Raw genomic sequence first — 6,232 nt, 5'->3', positions numbered from 1 at the left:
ATTTGCTCACCCCTTCTTCATCCTGCCGAAACATCCTTATCTTTTCTCAACTCTGATAGGGAGCTCATAAAAACATAACATATAAAGAGGTAAACTACTCGAGCAGGAGTTAGTTAATACAAGCATGCTCCCATAACAATATCCCAATCTATTTTCAAACTTGTTCTCCACCTTCTTCCAATCCCCGTTTCTCAATCTCATCTCATTCACAGGCATGCCCATGTATGTAATAGGCATCTCTCCAACTTTACAAGCGGAAATATCACTATAAAGCTTACCCCTTTCCTTAGCATCCTCAAAACGGAACACCTCGCTCTTTTGAAAATTAATTTTCAACCCCGACATTTGTTCAAACACATAAAGTATAAACTTCAAATTTTTGTGCTTTCTAAATCATCATCTAACAACAAAGTCGCATCATCCACATATTGAAGGAGATTAACCCCTGCCCCCCTTTCAATAACATCCAACATCACACCATTTGATTAAACATTCCTTGTTAACATTGTTCATTATAATTGGTAGAGCCTCGACAGTTAAGTCAAACAACAAGGGAGACGTGGGATCCCTTTGCATTAACCCTTTAGAAGCAGGGAAGTAAGGCTCAAAACTATTATTTACTCTAAAATTCTCTTTTCCCCACTCATAATGCTCACCATCGAGTCATACCACTTAGTAGGAAACCTTTTCAATTGCAACATTTGATATGCAACACGCCATTTTATTTTATCACACACCTTTTCAAAATCTACTTTAAAAAGCATAGCATATGGCTTACCATGATGAACAGAGTTCAAGGTTTCATGCAACACTAAAACTTCTTCCATAATATTCCTATTTTCTAGCAAAGTTGTATTTGTAGGGAAAATCACTGTTCCAACCACATTAGCAATTATACTAATTAGTAATTTTTGTTTAAAAAATAATGCTTGCATTGAGAAGTCAAATAGGTCTAAAGTTCTGAATTGTATTAGCACCCTTCATCTTGGTAATCAAATAAATCAATCCATAATTGAGCATCTTAATTTGCAGAGCGTCAGTGTAAGTGTTCGATATGCAATGCATACACGTATTTGCTCTTCCTCTGTGTGACGCAAGGCCTTTTCACTTTGCTTTCAGAAAGGCATCAACTGGCTGACCTTTGGCTAGGATCGGGCCCAGACGTCTGACTGGGACACACGCTTGTTTTTGGATCTTGCATCTTGATCATTTCCTTCGCCTCTTCGCCCCATGACTCCCTAGCATCTCCACCGTGCGTAGTGCGGTTACGACGTTGAGCTTGTCGTAGTAGTGCTAGTCTTTTCCAGCACAGGTGGCCCTGTTGTAATGCAGGCAATTGAACTTGCAACTGCGGTGTCATTCCTTCGCATCCGTTGTGCGAAGTCGCTTCCTTGTCAACCCCACTCAACAGTCCTTGAAGCATCGACGGTGTCTCCTTGAAGAATCAATTGTCATAATTTGCAACAACTACTACTCTGGTGTCGTGCACCAATGATGTGCTCACAGCCCAAGAACTAGTAGTGGTTGTCTTGCACCGATACCCACAAACGGACCATAGACCCTACTCAATAAGTGGAACCCATTAGCTGTCTACTCTTCTGTTGGGCAGTAAGGGTCGGAGAAGGGCACTCACTCCTTCGTAAAATTAGCATTTTTAAGCTTAAGATCAAAGAGTCAGGTGGGAAAAGTTGAGAGTTTGTAGCTGGATTCCTCGAAACCACAAGATTCCTTAAAATGGGAATCCAACTTTGTAACTTCTTGTGTTGAGAGTTTGAGAAGAGGTGCACTTTGGAGAAGGTGAAAATCGCCATTTCACCTTTTAGCTAGGTATCGTGAAAAATGATGCATGACAAGATCATGCAACACCCAATCATCGTCTTCGCCACACTTCACAGCATCCCCCGCGTGCAACTTGGCAACGATGGTCGAGGGTTGTAGCAGTTGGACAATGATTGTGCATCGGTGGTTCAAGGGGTTGTTGACCGCGTGAAGAAACACTTGGAGTGGTAGTGGCCTAGCGGCGTTTGGCAACAGTGGATGTCATCGTGCGGGGGAGGGGAAAGGGGAGGGGAGGAGAAAGACAAGAAATAAAGATATGAAACCACACACGGTACTTTGGGGGATGGATGAGGTCGAGACACGTGTGGGTCCACGAATATGAGGGATGAGGAGGGGATCGACGCGAGCGTAATTTCAGCCGGCTAGGTTTAGTAGTTTCCTTTTTTTCGCCTTTCAACTAGATTGATAACTGCATTCATCAGAGTAGAACATGTACTTCCATCGGCCTAATCAGACCCTGCACATAGACTCTAGCAACGTCAAACCCTATTTGTTCCTTACAACATGTGTCCCGCCGGTGTCGCTTAGCTAATGATATTCATCGACTTCTAGATCAACATGTGTCGGTCTGATATTTGTATGGTAATGAAAATTATGAGATGGTTAAAATTAGACTATAAAGCGTGGGAATATGAGGAAACATCTCATTTAGTGAATGTAGAGAAATGTCTATTTAGTGAATGATAGTAGTTGTGACAAGACTGTGATATCACTGTTGTCAACAAGTATATTGCTGAAGGGTGTGTCTAGGTTAGGTCTCAATCAACTGAGACTTAACCAAGTCCTAGTCAAGTGACATAACATATAATAAAAAAGAAAAAATAATTAAAAAGAAAAATTTACATGGATCTTCATGTAATATCTCACGTCATTGACAGACATAACAAATCTCGGTTGACTTAGATTTACTAAGATCTCACGAATATACAGGTACCATTATTATTTTTTGGGCATCATTTATAGATAGAATTTTTTTAGAGGAAATTATTTATGGGAGTACGTAGAACTCATCTAAATGAGATATAATTTGTTTTAGGGTAAAGCAAAGCTTTATAGATTAACGGTGGACGGGCATGTCGCCCGAAACACAAACAGCCACTGAGGGCGGTACAATAGAGTCCCAGCTAGCACTATCATTTGGCAAGCAATTACGACCAACCTTAGCTAATTCGTGTGCTACAGAGTTTGCACTACGACGGCATACACTAATAGAGTGGTGAGAGAACCACATCTTCAGCTGGAACTTGGTATCTTCAATAATAGCCGCATGAGGAGATGAATCCACCTTGATGAAGTCAAGTGCCTCGGACAGGAGCGTTGAGTCTGTTTCGAAGATCACCCGGAGCGCACCAACCTCGGCTGCCATAGAGACGGCCTCAGACATGGCAGTAGCTTCCGCAGCAAAAGGGTTGGCGACATTTTCCCTCCGTCCCGCACGGGCCAGCATCACCTCCCCTGCATCATCCCGTATCACTACGCCCCATGTTACAAAGGATTCGCCCGGGGTGAAGGCTCCATCTAAATTGATTTTGACCCTATCTTGCTCCGGGGGCTGCCATTTGTCATCTGGTTTGTGTTTGGCCTTTGCACCAAAGAGTTGCAGATACTCCTGTGTGTTGCTGAGCACACGCCGGGCTACCTCACTTACAGGGACTGGTAGTTCGCCCTCTCTTACCTTGTTCCTATGGTTCCACCAGTGCCACCAGAGTGTGAGAATCTGTACTCTTTCCCTTTCATCTAACGTCCACAGGAAGTCCTGCATTGCATGCACTGATGTGATTTGTTCAAGCTCCATTCTGGTGTTTTCCAAACTCATGGCTCGCCAGGCCTTCTTGACCTCTTTGCATTTGACGAAGAGATGCGCGCCATCCTCATCTGCAAGGCCACACAAGAGACACTTCGTGGAATCAAGTTTAACTCCCCTCCGGACAAGATTTGTCCGCAGCGCAAGAGACTCATGTTTGATCCTCCATGTGAACATTTGGATCTTGCGTGGAGTTGGAAGTTTCCAAATCCTCTTCCAGGACATACCATCGCATCGGTCCAGGTTGCTGCCCGCCGTGGTGCTGTTGCTAGCGCCATCGCCACGTCCTTGTTTCTCCAGTTCGACCTGCAGTTTATAGGCATTCCGGACTGAATGTTGGCCCTTACTGTCAAAATGCCAAGCCATGAAATCCTCAACACCTTCTCGAAGCAGGATCTGTAAGATATGGCGTGCGTCGTCCGGCCAAAACAATGCATTAACAAGTTCTTCATCCCATGCACCTGTGACCGGACTGATGAGCTCGCTGACCTGTGTAAGCAGGCTCTGTCCTCGTGGGGTGATGACCTGCCGCGACCAGGCTCTAGGAATCCATGGATCGGTCCATATCTTCACCATTGATCCTGTTGGGGAACGTTGCAGAAAATTAAAATTTTTCCTATAGTTTCACCAAGATCCATCTATGAGTTCATCTAAGCAACGAGTCATGGGAGATGCATCTACATACCACTTTGTAGATCGCGAGTGGAAGCATTCAAAAGAATGGGGTTGAAGTAGTCGTTCTCGTCGTGATCCTATCACCGGAGATCCTAGCGCCGAACGGACGGCACCTCCACGTTAAACACACGTACGGAGCGGATGACGTCTCCTCCTTCTTGATCCAGCAAGGGGAAAGGAGAGGTTGATGATAATGGCTCCAGCAGCAACACAACGGCGTGGTGGTGGTGGAACAGCAGCACTCCGGCAGGGCTTCGCCAAGCACGTGACGGGGGAGGAAGAGGTGTAGCAGGGGGAGGGAGGCGCCAGAACTTCAGGGTGCGGCTGCCCGCCCCTCCCTTTATAGAGGCCCCCAGGGGGGGCGCCGGCCCTGGGAGATCCAATCTCCCAAGGGGGCGGCGGCCAAGGGGGGTGGAGTACCCCCCAAGGCAAGTGGGGCGCCCCCCACCCTAGGGTTTCAACCCTAGGCGCAGGGGTGGGCCAAGGGGGGCGCACCAGCCCACTATGGGCTGGTTCCCCTCCCCACTTCAGCCCTTGGGGCCCTCCGGGATGGGTGGCCCCACCCAGTGGACCCCCGAGACCCTTTCGATGGTCCCGGTACAATACCGGGTGACCCCGAAACTTTCCCGATGGCCGAAATATCACTTCCTATATATAATTCTTCACCTCCGGACCATTCCGGAACTCCTCGTGACATCCGAGATCTCATCCGGGACTCCGAACAACATTCGGTATGCTGCATACTCATATTCATACAACCCTAGCGTCACCGAACCTTAAGTGTGTAGACCCTACGGGTTCGGGAGACACGTAGACATGACCGAGACGGCTCTCGAGCAATAACCAACAGTGGGATCTGGATACCCATGTTGGCTCCCACATGCTCCTCGATGATCTCATCGGATGAACCACGATGTCGAGGATTCGAACAACCCCGTATACAATTCCCTTTGTCAATCGGTACGTTACATGCCCGAGACTCGATCGTCGGTATCCCAATACCTCGTTCAGTCTCATTACCGGCAAGTCACTTTACTCGTACCGTAATGCATGATCCCGTGACCAAACACTTGGTCACTTTGAGCTCATTATGATGATGCATTACCGAGTGGGCCCAGAGATACCTCTCCGTCATACGGAGTGACAAATCCCAGTCTCGATCCGTGTCAACCCAACAGACACTTTCGGAGATACCTGTAGTGCACCTTTATAGTCACCCAGTTACGTTGTGACGTTTGGTACACCCAAAGCACTCTTACGGTATCCGGGAGTTACACGATCTCATGGTCTAAGGAAGAGATACTTGACATTGAAAAAGCTCTAGCAAAACGAACTACACGATCTTGTGCTATGCTTAGGATTGGGTCTTGTCCATCACATCATTCTCCTAATGATGTGATCCCGTTGTCAATGACATCTAATGCCCATAGTCAGGAAACCATGACTATCTGTTGACCAACGAGCTAGTCAACTAGAGGCTCACTAGGGACATGTTATGGTCTATGTATTCACACGTGTATTACGATTTCCGGATAATACAGTTATAGCATGAATAAAAGACAATTATCATGAACAAGGAAGTATAATAATAACCCTTTTATTATTGCCTCTAGGGCATATTTCCAACAGTCTCCCACTTGCACTAGAGTCAATAATCTAGTTACATTGTGATGAATCGAACACCCATAGAGTTCTGGTGTTGATCATGTTTTGCTCGCGAGAGAGGTTTAGTCAACGGATCTGCGATATTCAGATCCGTATGTACTTTGCAAATATCTATGTCTCCATCTTGAACATTTTCACGGATGGAGTTGAAACGACGCTTGATGTGCCTGGTCTTCTTGTGAAACCTGGGCTCCTTGGCAAGGGCAATAGCTCCAGTGTTGTCACAAAAAAGTTTGATCGGCCCCGACG

The sequence above is a fragment of the Triticum aestivum genome, chromosome 3B, assembly GCF_018294505.1.
Source record: "Triticum aestivum cultivar Chinese Spring chromosome 3B, IWGSC CS RefSeq v2.1, whole genome shotgun sequence".
Classification (NCBI taxonomy): domain Eukaryota; kingdom Viridiplantae; phylum Streptophyta; class Magnoliopsida; order Poales; family Poaceae; genus Triticum; species Triticum aestivum.
The sequence above is the reverse complement of the archived record's forward strand: the minus strand, read 5'-3'. Positions refer to the sequence as shown.